Source organism: Parasteatoda tepidariorum, chromosome 7, assembly GCF_982258835.1.
Source record: "Parasteatoda tepidariorum strain Cologne lab strain chromosome 7, Ptep-v5.0, whole genome shotgun sequence".
NCBI classification, from domain to species: domain Eukaryota; kingdom Metazoa; phylum Arthropoda; class Arachnida; order Araneae; family Theridiidae; genus Parasteatoda; species Parasteatoda tepidariorum.
Genome location: NC_141761.1, coordinates 67592265 through 67610833, shown reverse-complemented (window position 1 = coordinate 67610833; position 18569 = coordinate 67592265). Strand labels below are relative to the sequence as shown.

General features: G+C 28.6%; 1 protein-coding gene across 5 annotated transcripts in view; it reads left to right on the top strand.

The window, feature by feature from the left end:
- LOC107454703 (cAMP-dependent protein kinase catalytic subunit 1) overlaps positions 1-18569 on the top strand; it is a 232768-nt gene that overhangs the window by 124570 nt on the left and 89629 nt on the right. The window contains exon 2 of one of the 5 annotated variants that reach the window (XM_087167979.1): positions 11509-11582. The exons of the other annotated variants lie outside the window; for them this stretch is intronic. The gene's annotated coding sequence lies outside the window, so the exon portion shown is untranslated. The remainder of the gene's footprint in view (positions 1-11508; positions 11583-18569) is intronic. 5 annotated transcript variants of the gene reach the window in all.

Sequence of the window (18569 nt, the reverse complement as noted above, 5' to 3'; positions counted from 1 at the left end):
GTGAATGTCAACAATCACATAGTCGCTTTGGGGAATGTCGGCATTCTCCAGATTTCGGTGATTCACCGTAACATACATATATATATATATATATATATATATATATATATATATATATATATATATATATATATATATATATATATATATATATATATATATATATATATATATATATATATATATATATATATATATATATATATATATATATATATATATATATATATATATATATATATATATATATATATATATATATATATATATATATATATATATATATAAACATTTACTGAAAAGAATTTAAGACATGTCAAAAAATTACGAAAAAAATGCTGAAACACATCGAAAAAGAATATGCTTTCCTCTTTTTATTTTAACTTCATACCTTTAATTGCAATTAAAAAAAGTCTAGCTATTTCAATTGAAAAAGACCTGATGATTCTATGAAAGAACTAATAATTAAGTGTTACGAATCTTTGCCCTATTTACCGATTCGCTTTGCATTAATCTTTCTTAAACCCTCTTTTCGCTAAGCAGACGTATCTTATGAACTAAATTAACTCACAGGACTGCTAAAGTAAAAAAATATTGAAAAATTTACTATTTTGAAGCATTTTTGAGAATTAAAAAATGATCGCAAATAAATGAAGCAGGAAAGAAATAAAAATGTTGCCTACTATATTTTAGCTTCAAAATTAAAATATATGTATATATATTTATATTTAATAATGAATAATGATACATAATCATTATTTAATATTTTTAGATTTCAGAATGAATAAGTTGAAATGATAGGGATTCTTATTCTGTTTAAAGGAAAAGACGAACATGCTGAAAGTTCATTTATATTGAAAATAAAACAATTTTGAGTTCCAAAATGCAATAAATCAACTTGTCTATAAAACGCCATCTTTTAACAAGTTTTCTTGTACAACCAAATGCAGCAGAGTAAACCACCATATTTTAAGATTCTTGATTTTAAAATTCTCTCATCATTTTTCTTTCATTGAGACAACAAGTAGAAATGAAAGGTAGAAAATTTCGCTCTCCAGTCACGTGGTTTCATTCCAGGGGGAGGGGAGTCACTCTACTTAGGCTATGCTGAAATTCTATGTTTTACATAATTTAATCAAGTAAAAACAAAACAAAACACACATAATGTAAAAATGTATAAAATGACAAAACAATCCTTCTAGAAACTATTGACGTATAAAAATATTGTTTTTATATGTCAATATCTATATATATATTTAAAACCTGTACATTCAAAAAGTTTATATTACCAGGTTTGTAAATTTATTGTTTTATATCTATCAAGGAACCTGGTAGTTTGATGTCTTTAAAGTTCACAAATTCATTAATAACATTATTCCTTCGACTTTCACAATTTTGACAGCTGTCTTGACTAAACTATCATCACTATATTTCCTGAATTCTATTCCACTCCATATTTTAAGGGACAGAAATCCAAATTGCAAATATATGTTTTTTAAGGAACAGTAACGAAAAATATCAACCAATAAAGCGAAATTTCACGAATGCTCGATAGTTTTCTGCAGTAAGATGTATTTTGAATTTTATAACTGCAACCTTTTCGATGTCGTCATACTTTCTTAGGACAGATTATCATCAGGACAGATTTTCTTAGGACAGATTTCTTAGGACAGATTATCTCAGTCTTTTTAAATGATTTTCGACGGTTTCAGATGGCTTCACTCTAAATCTCAGAAAATTTACAGTTGAAGGCTTATGAAGGATTTTTTTATATCAAAAAGTGTTCTCAAAACTTAAGTGTGATGACGCAAAGTAGGAGAATTTGTTTTTTAAGCATTTGCTCTAAAAAACTACAGTTCTTTATAAACTGTCCGAACTTAAGAAGTAGTTTCCAAGTAGTATTTACATTTCTCCTATTTCTCCGCTTGTCCCCATTTTCGTACTCCAACATCGGTTTTGTCTTTACCTCGAACAAATAGTAAGGCTGGACTGAAAATTTTCTGGGCACTTTTCATGAATGAATCGTTGATTCGTTTTGAACTTATTGTTTTTGAAGGTCTCTTTACTCCTTTCTAAGGTTTTAAAATTTGATAAATGCAATTTCTCATTTACATTTTAAGCATCCTTGCCCTTCTCCTCCCAAAAAGATCACAATTTTTACGATTGTCAGCCTACATAAATACTTTTGTTTCCAATTTTACTTGGTGCTTGCTGTCGAATTAATTATGTAAACTAGTTCCTTAAATAACTAACTTCTCACAACAATTAGATGGGGTAGTTACACATGCTATATTCTTGTGGTATTGTTCTTGCTTTCCAGTGGCGTCATCTATGACCAAGAATTTGACTTCAGCCACACCCATACGTTACACCCTACGTCACACCCATACGTTAATTATGGCTTTATAGGGCGAATCCATTCATTCGTCCACAGATCGTAATTTTGACCTGAACCTGAGTACGATAAGTCTCCGATTCAGTACCCTCAGAGGTATCTATTTGAAATGGGGCATGGAGGACTTTGAGACCCGACCAATTTAACATGCACCAGTCACCATTTACTATACGCGAAGTCTTCGACCGGCTGGATTCGAACTCCCGTTCTCACAAACGTGAGTCCAGTACCCTGCCAACCAGGCTACCTCGGCCAACTGAAAGACATATTTAATAAATTTAGTTAATAAATTTAAAATAACTCCATTTTTTTTTATTTATAATTAATTTTAATCTTGCTGATTGTTTTACGTAATTCGATTAAGCAAAACGCTTACTGAGTTTTTCGTCCCATTCAAATAAAGATTCACTGTATTCGATATCTTTGACATGAAGCTGTTGCTTGAAGCAAAGTTACAGTTATCAAAATACCCCTTAATCAAGTGATTTTTCTCTATTACTTATCTCTTCCGAGAGCCCGTAAAAAACATCTTTCCACTGCATCTATATTAAAAATACACAGTTTTGATGCTGTTTAAACAAGCGCCAAACATAGTAATTGTACCTATATTTGAATCTTTCGTACCTTTTAAAATTCCAACAATTGCCATAATACCAAAAGTGCCTATCCCCAAAATTAAGCATTATTGGAGTTAATAATAGTAAGCGTTAGTTTTTGCTCTTTTCCTAAACGAATTAATGCCATTTTTCTACTAATTTTCTCCATTACTACATAGCTTACTATTTTCATTTTAATTAGTACCTATTACAAAAGTTAAATGATCATCATTAGTGTCAATAATACTTCGAAGACTTTTTACGTTTCCCCTAAACGCATAAATATATTTTCATTAATTTTGCTATTCAGTACATAGCTTATTTTTTTTATTTCAATTGGACCTTAAAAACCAAATTTACTTAAGTCTCGCTGGAGTAATTAATGGTATAGCGATTTTTCACGTTTCTCCTAAATAACTCGGTATCAGTTCTCCATTAGTTTTGATTTTAATTACATAAATTATTTTATAGTCAATTACCATTTTTTATATCAATTACCAATTTTTTATCAATTGATTTACTAAAACTGATCATACATCTACCCCCCCCTCCCGAAAAAATTTAAAAACTGCTTAGATTTAAAAAAAAACATACCATAATGAACATACACGTTATTTCTTAAAACTATACCATTAAAAAAATTATATTTATATATCACTAAAAAACTAATAATAATTTCGAAACATTTTCATAAATTTCTTATTTGTAACCCAGCTAAAATAAGAAAAACACCCCTAAAAATACTTTTATTTCCCTTAAGCCTTTTTTTTTTTTTTGCAAACTTAAGTTAAGAACAAAAATAAATAAATAAAAAAAGGTGCCACATGGTGACTCAATTTATCTTAAAATGCCTTATTTGCAACCACACCAAACTCTCGAAATTCTCTTTTTTTTCTGCAGCTTTTCAAGTGAGAGACATGCAGTGGCACTTTTTTTTTTCTCTCTCGATTTTCAAACGCTAGAATCGAATGTCGATGGAATCATCTACAAGACATGGAATGGTTGCGGAAAACGTGCAGAGCATCTCTTAAGACAAATTGACAAACAATTTTCAAAGAAGTAGTAGAAAAGGAGATGGGGGGGGGGTGCGCGATGATCGCACACCGACTGGTGATGATGCGAGGATGTGACTATAAATAGCATTTCTAGCCAAGCTATCGATTTAGTATGAAAGCTCCACCAGCAATACCGGTGACAGCCGACATTTTTGTTCATTCTCGAATTGGATAAATGTATTGTACAAAAATAGTAAATAGATAGTTAAATAATAAAAAATTAAATGTTGGTTTTGCAAAAATGTGTGTGAAACATACAATTAGTCACAGTTTAGTTAAGAAAGTGAAAAAAATGCTTAAAATCAAGCATTCTAGACGTTTTTGGTCATTCCAGCGAAGGAAAAAAATGAGCATGTTTTCTTCAATTTACTTATAAATGTGGTACAAAATAAATTGTTTAAATCCAAGCATAATAAGTTTTAGGCTATTAAGTATTTGCTTAGATTCATTTTGTTAGGTTGTCTTAAATCGAAATTTAAGCAGAGTTTATAAACACTGCGTTAAGTATTTGTTTAGATGCATTTTGTTAGGTTGTCTTCAGTAATAGTTGAAGTAGTGTTAAATAATAAGTTATACTAACTGCTGATACTAGACAGGATTTTCTGTTTTGGGATTTGAAGAAGAGCCTCAGAGCTCAAATAAATCTTGTTAGGCTAAATTAAGCCTTACCTATTGAAACGCAGTGCCATAAGCGAAAGCAGAGAGCACGCCGCACTTTACTATACTCAATACTCAATACTAGACAGGATTATATGTTTACCTTGAATTTTTTTAACTTAATTGTTGAATGAGCTCAAGTTTCAATTTCTGTAATGCTCATAACTTTTGAGAGATACCCTATACAACTAGTGATTTATAAAAATTAATACTTCCAATTTTAATGCAAAGCAAAACGTCTTCAGGACAGGTTCTTTTTTTCCTTTAAAGTACAAGTTTAAAACAACATTATCTGTTATTTTTAAATTAGAAAGGAAAACGAAAACCATTTTTTGATTATACAGCCTGCAGATAGATATAAGTTGGAGTTTTGAATATGCTAACTGTAAACTAGCCATTGTGAAAGACTTCTTTTATAGAACCAACCCGAATTTGCGTGTCTACCACTGAGGATATTTTACGTCACTATTGCGGTGCGAACCGGGTGCAGAATTCGTATCGACTATGCAACGCTGGGATTCATGCCTGAGCCACCTCATCTGGGTCACACTCTATCACCTGAGATTTCACGGCTCTGGCATGAAAATAAATAATTTTGGTGTATCATATAAAATGTCAACTTAGTAAAAATATTTAATACATCATAATAATCTTCGCTAAAAAAAATAGTGATAGCCTTAAAGTGAAAGACGCAACAAAATCAATTTGAAACAAAAATATTGAAATCTAAAAATCAATTTCAAAGAATTTAATACTTGTTCTAAAAATAGAACATTTGCAAATAATTGAGCCAATTTATTCAGCTGTACCAGGGTCCAACTCTTACAAATCATTTGAGAAAAAAATGAAGTAGTTTCTTCTAGTGAAGAAAGAAGACATCTCTAATATCCTTTCTAGCAAGTATTACTTTCTTCATATAATTTCTTTCTTTTTTCCCCTTTTTTTTCTGTTGCTGGAATTATATTCCCGAATGTGCGCATTTTATTTAACACCTCATTCTGCGTGGGTTGTTCCCGGAACAATATTCATCGCCTGTCTATTTGTTTTTACCCTTGAAAATTTAAAAAAATTGTTTATCTTCTCCGGTAAAGTACAACCATTTTTCATTTGAGTTTATTTTTTTCATTTGGTTTTTATTACACTCCTTCGTAGTTTTTTGTACCGTTCGCAAAACATGGGAAATTACTTCGCTGAACAACTGTTATTCACAATTTTTTTTATTCGTTTTTTCCCGTTTATTTCATTAGAATGAACTCTAGTTCGGAAGTAAAAAAAGAAAGAACGCAAAAAATGCTGGAAATTTTAGAGAGTGCCCTTTTTGTGAAGATATCTTACACTTTGAGAGTTTTATTGCTTTCAAACGAGTTTTAAGAAGTAGTTTTTTATGAAGTTTTTGGAAAATCATTCTTTCTTTCTTTAGGAATGCATAATTTTTTATTTTTTCCCACCATGTTTCATACATAATTTGATAATTTTTAACAATATTCATTTCTCTTAAGTTTGTTTCAATACTTTCTTTTCATTGAAGTTCTTTTTTAAATTAAGTAATGCTTAAAAAGCAGATTAAAAATATATACTTTGGATTTCTAATTATTATTCAACTCTTAATTTTTTTTGTGCTCATATTCCATGTAATATTTTTTTTAATATTCCTGTGAAATTTTTATGGAATATAATTTTTTTGCAGACATATGTATAGTCAATTATTCAAGAAAATTCCGTTTTTGTAAGTAAGGCTTCACTTCCATCATCAAGTTTTTACTTGCAAATAAATTTTGTTTTCAACTTTCACTATCTAGCTCAAACTTTCTCTGAATTTCATTGTAATGAAAACAATATTTCCTAAAATATATACTTCTGAAAAGGAAACGCAAAGTAAGTTTCTTTACTTGTATAAATATGTAGTTGATTCTAATTTTGATTGCAATGTTATTTGAATAGTTTAAACAAAAATATAACATTTTTGCACATATGATTTTACAATAAAGTAATCCATTCTAAGCTAACCAATCCCACTTCTAAAATCTGCATTTCAAGCAAAAATATAACCATTTAGTAAATATACTTTTAGGCCAAATTAATTCCTACAAACTCTTCTAAGAATCTGTAATTAAAACAAATATATAGCCACTTAATAAAGATATTTCAAAGCTAAAGTTATGCCCTCAAGCCCTTCTGAAAACTACACTAAGCTACTGAAAGCTACAATTGTGATCAAAACTATCAGGATATGATAATTTTACTGTATGGCATGCCAAAAATTACGGTAATTTTTACCATATGTCAATGGTAATGAATTTTGCAAAATTAATAATGAAATATGATTTTATTCGTCAAATAATATTTGGATGAGTTGGTAATTTTACCAAAAGAGAAGGTAATTTTAACAATATCAGTAAAACTTAAAATAACGTAAAAATGTTTCATTTGATATCTTCTACTTTATTAAAATTAGAAGTAAATAGTAAAATGAATGATATTTCTGAAGAACATTTCAGTAATTTTGTCTTGATAATTTTGAACAGGGCATGAAAACCATTATTCGATAAAATGCTTTTGTCAGTTTTATATTTTTACGAAATGTGTTTCAATGAGAACTATAATTTTTAAAACTAGGATTTCCGGTATACCGTTATCATAACGTACAGAGTAATTACCTAACGAATGGTTTAAATACCATATATTATGGTTATATAACCATTTAACAAATATAATTTCAAGCCATCTGTCCAAATTCCTTTAAAATCTATCATTCAAACAAAAATATTGCTATTTAGAATATATAGTTCAAAATAAAGAAATAAACTCTACTATTCTATAAATTTTATCAATACTTTTGGAAGTACCTATGGGGAAGTTTAACATAATTTAAATCTCTTTTAAAATCTATTATTCTAACTAAAGTATTCCTAATTAGAAAATGTAATTCAAAGTAAAGAAATAAACTTAAAATCTACTATTCTATAAATTTTATCAATACGTTTGGAATTATCTATCGGCTAGTTAGATAATTTTCTGTGATATACATTATACTCTAACTGCTCTCTAATTTCCCTTTTCTCACTACTTCAACTATTAATTTTTGTCAAAAACATTGAAAATACGTTATTTTAAGGCAAGATTCACGTAGTTGCTTCTTGTAAAACTTCTCTCATCCTTTTCTCTTATGAAATATTTTTTTTTGTACAACTGAATGATATCTTTTTAGCAAAGTTGCCCCCAAATGAAACTTTTCGATCAAAATTTTGATTTCTTCTACCATACAATGCAAAACACATATGATGTTAGGTGAATTATCTAGACCAAACACATGAGAGATATTAATATCACAAATTCGAAATTGCCTATTAAAGGTCATTCAATATAATTTGAATAACATTAAATCCGAAATTTCGATTAACTAACTTGTAAATGTTCTTAGGGGATCAGAAAGGGATGGTCTCTAATAAAGGGACAATAGTCTTCTATGTTCTCTAAATCCTGGTTTAATTTTGCTGTTTTCAGAAAAGTAAAGCATGTATAAATAATGGTAAGATGCACAAATTAAATATGAGAGTTTAGAGTTATTTAGACAACTTACAATCTGTTACTACACTACTGTTTGTAACACAAATTGAAAAAATGATTCTAAAACCACACCTCATGAATTGTTTGTTCAAAATAATAATTAGGTGTAATATATTAAATACTAAAGCAGACGTGTATTTTTAAGGAATTGATGAAATTTCTTTTCTCGAGTAAGGAACGTAAAGTTGGCGCAAACTAAGTTGGTCAGAAATGAAAGGTTAAAAGCGAAACTGTTTTAAAAACAAACTGATCTAAATTTCTGATTAATTATGTTTATTAATTTTCACAAGTAAGATAATAAATATATTTTAGCTTTAATGATGCTTAATAACTAATGCATGAGAAAGATGCGCTTCCCTAACGCAGATTGACCAGAAATACGTTGCACATCGGTTCAACCTAAATTTTGTTTTACATTATATGAGTTTAAGCTAGAATAACGCTATTATATCGTCAAGCACTGAAATTTATAACTATGAATAAAGTAAAATTGGTGAATTATTTACTCATAAGTAATTTTTAGGAAGCGCTAAAATGTACAGTGCGCAAAATAAAAAACGGTCATCTCTAAATAACTCTTGATCTAATGGTTGGATCTTCACGTTCTAAGAATCAATCAAAAGGGATCGAGAGAGTGACCTCGAATATGCTAATTAATTAGGGCAGACAATATTTTAAGTTATGAAATCAGACACAAAACCGCACTTTCTTTCTGAATACACATGCCTTATATTCAGCGGATTCGGATTTCTACACCTCAAAATATAGGAGATAGCCTCAATCTTGAAAAGATTGTCCCAACGTTTGGTCAGGAGAACGGTTTAAAGCATGACGTCTTAGTTTTAATCTTACTTTTCGCGTATGTTCGTTACATCTCAAAATTTATTTGAGTGAATCGAAAAAAATTTACGCACAGATATAAAATTTATTCATCCAAAAATAATTCAATGCAAACTATAACTTTTCTCAAATATTTATTGTTTTTTTTTTTAATTATTCTAATTAATAATCGTTAAATGGTAAGGCACACGATTTTTTTTGCAACATTTTAAAAAATTCAATTTTAAATGGCGAAATTGAGTGAGAAATAAAATTTTGAAAAAGTCTTATTTTTAAAACTTAATTTTTTAGGAACCAATCTCTTTCAAAGCTCAGTTAATTTTACCCAAGTGCTTAAGTAATGATTTTTTTAAATAAATAAAATGTTAATAAATTAATAAAATATGGTCTTATAATGTGTGATAAAATTTGATTAATGTTTTAATTTAATCATGATACCTTAGCATTAAAACAATTTATTCGGTTTAAGTTTACCTTTTCGGTCTTTATTTTTATTTTTTACTAAATGTGTGGTAATAAGAACTAAAATTTCGAAAATCAGAATTTTTGGTCAATCCTGATCATAAGAACTGAAAAATTACCTAATGAATTGTTTAAATGCCATATGTTTTAGTTCTTTTAACCAGAATTATGTTGTTGTTTTTTACCAGAAATGTCATTACCATACAATACGATAACTTTACCAGAATTTTTTTCTCCTTATTTATTCCATACTTCTAATGTTAATTAATCTAAAAAAATATTTTTATAGCAAACGAGGTATAAAGCAAAAGTCTTTATACTTTATTTTTAAACATATATTTTACTCAACAAATTCACTCAGAAGACAACAAAGAAACACGACGAAGCAGCAGCACAAAACAAATAAAATCTTACAAGACAGGTAGGATTTTGCCAGAGGAAAACCTCTTATATCGTTCATGCCTTTGTTTGTTGGAATAAAAGAATTTTTTTCTCTCTAACATAAATACAAAAAAGGACTGAACTTTTCAGTGAAAAACGTGGAATGAACTCCTTTTCTTTGTAAATAGAAGCTTTACCAATAGGTAGTCCTGTTACTATGACAACATGACTTTGCTTTCAACCACAAAGGATTGAGCTTTTAAAATGACATAAATAATAAAGATCTTAGACATTTTGTAACAAGAAATACTCCAGGATTAAACAAAAACTAAGTTATTTTTGTAAACCATTATGCTTTAAATACACATAGAATGTGGGTCAAATCTGAAAACATTTGGAACAAAAACTCTATTTTCAAAATATTGCTTCCAAAATGTTTGAAACATTGCTTTCAATAATTTTCTTATTATAGAATGGAAGGTAATTTCTTTAGCATTTAGAATTAAATAAGCGTTTAAGAATATAATGAAATTTAGAATAATTATAGTTCCTTAAATTATTGAAACAAGGAAGACAAATACACACACTCATATATGACTCAATTCGTAGCTTCCATATATAGTCCATTCAATGTAAATGAACCAATGGCTGTTGTCTCTAAAGCAATGCTACTGTTTACTCATAAAATCTAGAACTTTTTTTTTATCTACATACTCCAAATAGATCTAAGATATGACGTCTCTTCATTTTCCTGCTCACAGGAAATCTTTCAAAGATCAATCAGCTACATATGAACCAATAGAAATACTTTTCTTTTGGAATAGGAATACCATCCAGTGGAAATGTAAACAACTTGTTGCCATTCACAACCATAAAACTATGACAATTGATTGATTTATTCCACACAATGATGTGGTTCAGCATCTAGTTTGTAAAGTGCTCCCCCCCCCCAAAAAAAAATAATAACAATAAATGGACCACCCTGAAAAACTTTTTGTAATTATCGTATTGTCACGTTCCAGGAAAAATGCGACTTCTTTAAAAGTCCATTTCTCAGGAACTATTCGACCAATTTCGCTCAATTTTTGTATTTAGAAAAAGAAAAAAAATTTTATTTAGAAAAAAATTTTATTTAGAAGAAGTACGTTTTTGTGTTTGATTTCGTAACTTAAATATCGTCTGCACTAATTAAGTAGCATCTTTGAAGTCATCCCCTCAAACCATTACGATTGAGTTCCAGAACGTGAAGATCTGAGTTATTCAGGGCTGTCAGTTTATTTATTTTATTTTTATTTATTTATTTTTTGCTCACTGCACTTCTCTGTTGGCTTTTTCAGATAATTCATTATGAAATAACATGTTTTTACGCTAACTTTATGAGCATACAGTAAAATGTTTTTTATTTCTTTTCTTTTTTTTTTTTTTTTTAATATTTGTTTGATATACTGTTATGTGAGGCATAACTTTTATAAAAATGTAAGAAATACATTTATTATGAAAAAAATTTATTAATTTATATTTTTAGTTTTTTAAGTATATAATATTTCTTTCCTAGGTACGTGCTTTCAATTTATCCATGCTAAGTATAACTTTTTAAGTTGGAAAAATCCAATTTCTGCAATGAAAAAGGTAACTATTATTTTAGCTAATTTTAGTCAATGTCGTCTTTAGTTTGATTTTGTTTACAATTTATTATATTTTTAAGTTATCAAACTTGTACATACTCAGGAAAAAAGTATGGTCGAAAGTTCCAAAATAAAGTAAAATTTACCGTGCTTTTGGCTGTAAGCCAAAAGCTCTCGGTTATTTTTACTTAACCGCTTTGGTAATGATTTTAGTAAAATCAACAAAAAATATGGTTTTATGTGATAAAAATTGATAAATGTGGTTAAATTTCGCAATTTTATCACTATACCTTTATGGATGATTAAATTTACTTTTCAATTTTGTATTTTTTACAAAATGTATGGTAATTACAACTATAACTTTGAAAACCAGAATCTCTTGATAACCGCTATCATATGAACAGAAAAATTTCTTATTAAATGGTTTAAATACCGCATATTTGAATTTTATTAACCAGATGTATCATTACTATACTGTATGGTTATTTTATCAGAATTTTTACAATTTAATTTATTAGTTATATTTAAAAAAAAGTTAAAATATTTTTTCTTTCCCATGGCATTTATTTTTTTCTGAATGCCTCTTGAAATTTCAGCAACTTTTGCCAAAACACAAACATAATTGAAAAAAGAATAGCTTTAAGACCTTATTAAAGTACTCTTTTAATATCATTTTCAACAAAAAAAACGAATATTAAAATCCATTATTTAAGCCATTTTTGCATATCTTTTCTCTTCTCATAATACTGTTTAAAAAAATTTTGTGTGCGTGTCTGTTGAATTGCGATTTTCGTTTTGTAATCTTATGAGAAATCATTAGAGTTGTTTTAAATATTTCAAGATGCTTTAAGTATTGGTATTTAATTTGATTTTTTTTCTTTCAAAAAATACTCTTGGCGAAAGAGCAATACTTAAATTCAATTAAGAGTTACTGAAATATCTTTGCTTCATGCTCGCCGTAATATGAAGTATTTAAAGTAAAGATACACAATGCCCTAAAGGCTGGAAGATTTTATACGATCATAAAAAATGGGATACTTCTCCTTTTTTAATTATCTAAAAAGGATTTTCATAAGAAAAAAAAAATTCTTATTATTACTAATGCATAAAAAAGTTAATAATGATTTTTGTAAGGATTTTGAGTTTATTTTGTGGAATTTAACTTCCCACGCAAATTTTTAAATAACTTTATTTTTTTAAATATGCTCGTGAAAGTTAATTTAACTATTATTTATTTACTTTTTTCAGAATAATTTAGGAATGAATCATCAAATAATATGATTGAGTCAAGTAAAGAGCAGTCCCAAGTACAAGGTGTCGCTTAATCACCGCCCTTATTACATATTTTAAGAATCCATGTCAACAAAAAAGATTTGTTAACTATATTTTTAGACCACGTCAGAAAGCCTAAAAATGACTTTATTGGGTCATTTGTGCTGGCTATAATTCCAAACTCTAGTCAACTATCGAGGGCCGAAAATCTAGTCAAAAAGAAATTCCTTTGCAATACTTATATCAAAATCGTTTGCTGAGATGAAGATCGTCTTTGATTTCCAAATAAAAAAAATGTCGAATTTAAAAAGAAGCATAAGCACCAAAAATAACCCTTTTTACCAGAATTTGTGAGCATTAAATAGATTTTTTAAAAACAAATTTTATGCGTAATTTTTTGAAGGAATTCAAAGATTTCTAATTAAACAAAAATAGCAATTATTTCCTAATGGTGGAAACCAAATTTCCTTGACAAATAATTTAGATTTTGCCCTAGTTTAGACTAATATAAATTTAAAATATTTCGTCTATTTATATGGATTAACTGCTTTGTACAAAATAATTTTGTGTAAGCCTTTTTGAAAGCAGTGCTATGTGCAAAATATAAGAAGAAAAAAAACTGACATCAATACAAATACCAAAGTTAGAAGTACAAATGGAAAGAAAACGTTTTTGGTACAATTGTGCAGAGAAAATGTCCTAGACCACCCCCCCCCCTCCCAAAAAAAATATGATCATACCATTATGTGATTTTCAAAAAAATAGGTGAATTCTCAAAAAATTTTGTACTATTGACTATTAGTCCTGCCTCCTTGGTCTTATTGAGTTCGACGATAGATAATACGTAATGTCCACGACTTTTTTTTGTCTACATAATACTACCAGACATGTATGTATGCATAAATACACAACTGCAGTTTTTATTCAAAATCGCGGCTAAATCTCACCTCGGGGAAGAAACAAAAACCACAATTTTCAAAATAATTTACAGATTTTCCTTAAATATTTTTGTGTTCAACTATTTAAACACTAACCTGGTTGAATAATTTCGAAATAAAAACTCAATTTTTTAATGAGTCAAAATAACGGGAAAAAAGCAAAAAATAAAGGCCCAAAAAGAGACATCTGCCTATTTTCGGTTTGTAAGATTTTATTCATGCTTCTTTCATGTTGTTTTTATTTTATTGCAATACAGTTAACTCTTCTCTTTTTTATTGAACTATATATTTTTTTGCATTGTTTGAATTGAATTTGATAAAAGTATATCTTTTTTAGTGGGATATTTTTGAAAAAAAGCAGACAAATTTTCATTACTGTAATTTGTGTCTAAAAAATCATGCTAAAAAGGTTTGAGATAAATAATAATATTTTAAGACTTACTGAAATTTTAGGAATTTCCTTCTCATTTAATTATGAAAATCCTATGAAACAGCAGGTTATCGTTAATGTTGTCTATAGAAAGATATATTTCGAGTTTGAGTTGGCAGATTTTAATTAAAATTTATCAGATTGTACGTCAACATCTCTTTTCACAAATAATTAAGCTTAAGTCTATGATCTATTAAATAAATCCTGTTATCTCATATTATTTAGCCACGAAAGTATGCTTATAAATTCCATCAACTGTAGAAATTTCAATTCAGTGTTATCGAATGCTCAATTTTATTATTTTATAAGATTAAAGAATTTATAAGAATATGTACTTTTCCATTCATCTTTTTATTCTATTTATTTTCTTCATTTCATTTATTTATTGCTTCCTTTGAATTTATAATATTTTTTCACAGAATCTCAGTTTAGCACAAAAAAATTAAATTGTTTACTAAAGATTAAATCCTTAGAAAAGAAGTCTATTAATTGGGTACTTGCACTTCGAGAAGAAGATCACAGATACCCACACATGTGACCTATGATGTAAGCGCCATCTGATCGTTTATAAGCAAATTGGAGTGTCAAAGTTGAGATAAGTTTCTTCACATAAGATAGAATGTTAAATAACGTTAAGTTAATTAAATGCAGCTCCGTATCGCACGTCGAATTTGTTAATTAAATTTTTTTCTCGCCTACGTCTTTACTTGAATTAGATTTATTATTTGTTTATGTATTTTATTGTAATCCTGAAATATTGCTGTTCCGTGTACCTGGTAACTTCGATGCATAATCAGTTTGTTTATGTTTTACATGGCTTCGTGCCTGTCTTTGTGTTGAGTAGGAAATATATTGCGAAAGAAACGTTGTGTAAGAATCAGTGTGAAAACATAGAATGCGTCACTTCAGAGAACAGATACTTGACGGGCTTAAGTTACTCGAAATGGAATGGAAAGAACAGCTGCTAACCTAAACAAATGCCACGTTTCAACAACCAATCAGAATCTAGATACCCATCCTACATCACTTGCAGGTATCCCATTCGAATTGCGCTGAATCTTTCTACGCAATGATGTCAAACATTGGCAAATAATGGTTCTTAAAATATAAAATTATAGTTTGCCACTATAATTTTAGAAATTTTTTTATAGATTATATAATTATAGAAATAACTAAGCTGACTTCACTTCACTTACCCGTCTACTGGCAACCCATCACTGATCCATCAATTAATAGATAGCAACTATTAGGAATAAGTTTCTATTGGGATGGGAATACGTATCGTCCAATAACAAAAGTGCAAACAGCTAGTTGCCATTCACAACCACAAAATTAATTAATTTTATCCAAGGATTTAGTTCAACTTCTGTCTTGGACTTCTTTATATCATTCGGATTTGTTACAATCTAAATATGATGCTAATTTTAATCATATCATATATTTTTTTTAACTTCCTTACAAAATTTTATCTCAAAATGCAATTTTAATTAACTTTGAACTGGTTCAATCTTATTCTTTTTACCCATTGGCAAAATGGGTGTTGTTTTGGGTTTGATGGCATGCGCACCTTATTTGGAAGTCATCACACTTTTCAACTGTGTTCGAAAGTAATAGTAAACAGTGAGCATGCGTCGTCATTGCATGCGTTACTATGGCGACTTCTGCTGTTAGATAATTTTTTAGAATTCTTTTTTCACTTTTAATTTTGTCATGCATTAAGTTAGTGAGTTTATTTTTGAGATATGGGACTACAGAGATCCCATAAATACTTCTTGAGTAGCGAATAAAAGAGAAATTCATCATTTGAATGATGTTTTTGTTTTTATTATTTTAATTAAGAATCAGAAATTCTAACCTATAGTTCAAATTGGATCCTTTTCAATACTAATTCAGATGAATATCACGAATAAAGAGGGGGGATTAGAAAACAAACATTTTACAAATGGTTAACCTGTGATCGCCATTTTAAAATTGATTTTGAAAATTAAAGAAATTTCAATGATGAACTGTTTCTCTTGGATCTAAATAGCTGCAAATAAGCGTAAATTACTTTTAACGCAGGTAGAAACTGAGACGCGCTTGAAAAACTTCACATTTAACGCAGAAAAAGACACCAGTGTTTCATGCAGTATTTTTTTTTATAATGATCTTTTAAACGTGTTTCTGTAAAGATAAATAATTTAATATCAAAGGTTATTAAAATGAAGAAAAATAGCTACATATTGAAAAGTAAAATTAATAGAAATGTGATACTAATAATTCATTTAGAAAAAACATAAAAAAATCGCCATGCTGTTATCGAAGACAATAATGCTGTTAATTGATAAAGTTGATAAGTATATATTAAAAAAAATAAACTATAGACAAAAAGCCAAAGTTAATAGCTGCGTTAAGCTTATTCATATTGGGAAACCGTAAAAAATCTTATTGCTAATGTTTACGCATAGGACGCTTAATTAATTTTAGTAAAACGTACAACTGGTATTATCGAAATTTTTACAGCTTTAACAAGGAATTCTACTATAGATTTTCGGTAGTTTTTGAAAATATTTTCTTCCAGTATTTATTATAAATTAGAATTAAAGAAAAATTTTCTCTAATTTTAAATAATTTTAACTTTATAATAAAGGTTAGATAGAGAAATAGTCGTGCTCTGAATTCCTTATGAAGATTTTATAAGTATTCTTTTTTTGAAATTTTGACTTTAATTAGCTACCACACCACTAACAAATGTATGTCACACAAAACTGAAATGTTAAAGGATATGAATTAGGTAATAAATATACTAATATAGGTATCTAGTTGGTATAGGTATTATATTGGAGTATTTGGCAATTATTAAAATTGCACCAATACTTTGTAGTTTTAATATGGATGCTGTGGAAAAATGTGTCTTACAGCCTCTCGAAAGGGATAAGTACCGGGGAAAATTACTTAATACCCGTAAATTATGACTAATCCTGAGTTGGCCTCAAGCAGTAGCATCATATGAAGTGATACTGAATGCAGCTAATCTTTATTATGATGGGATGTGAGCTACAAAAAACTTGTTTTGCTCAATCTGAATTAATCTGCAACTAAAAACAATAAAAAGATGGAAAGAAAAGGAATTATTTTAGCTCTATTAATTGCGTCGCTATGTGTCTTTCAGTTCTTTGCATGATTTCGAAGGATTGTTGATTTATTAATTATTTTCTTTAGACTCATTTATTGTGTTTGCGATAGTCGTAGTTGAAGACGAGCTCTCAAAAAAGTTCAGAGTCGTAGTTAAGCATTTTATTACCGACTCTACAGGTGTGATTTAAGGGGGGACCCCACCCTGAGATGGTAAAATATTAACGTTTTTCTTGAATTTTCTTTAAGTAATAGAGACGATGCGGAGACTCCTTGTTCTTTTTATGTTATTTAGCTACAATTTAAATCTATTTTAAAAAATTTTCTTTTACAAAATAATAAAAAATAAGTTGGTGGTAGCTCAGTGTGTGGCTGGTCATCAAAAAGTAGCACCTCACTATCCTCATGGACTTAGAAGTCCTGAAACATAGGAAAACGATTTTTTTTTCGATTTTCTGAAACATAAAGACATTATCTAAAAAGTAGCATGGCGGTTTTTTGACATTCACAGAATTACCGGCAACTTAAAACAAAAGTTAAGTTTTTCATTAAAAAAATATTCATTAAAATACTAATATAAAATCGAAATGTAAAAATATAAACAAAATCCTGCGCTACTTTCTAAAGAATATATTTTTACGTAATTTAGAATAAGGAGCAGCTTATTTCGTTGTATATATCACAAGAAAAACGTTAGACCAGATCAAAAAACAGCGTTTTGAGAAAAACGAATTTAAAGTTTTGACTTATGGTAGGGGAAAACGTTTAATTTCATAAATATATAATGGTCGATAAATGAAATGCCTACTATAAGTTTCTATATGCAGTCAACAAAATGGATGAGACACAAAAAGAATGTCGACCCTCCTAATCCGGCCGAACGGGCCTTTCTACCTGCTTAACGACGACTCTCTATTATCCGGTATAACTTCCAAACGAAGTTAGGTACCGAGAAATCGTTTTAGACAGTCATTAGGAAAGGTACAGAGATTCGAAAAATTCAATAAATTTTTTTTCGAATTTTTGAAATATTCAGGTTGGGGTCCCCCCCTTAGGTAGTTCAGAGTAGATTTTTTTCGTTTAATCTTATTAATATGGTAATTAATATTTCCTTATAGATATTCTTTTATTATTATCAAAATTAGGAATAAATAAATTGGTTCCTTGATAATAGTTTCGTACATTTTATTCGCCAATGGTCTATTAAGACATAGAAGAATGTGCCTCATTATTCTTA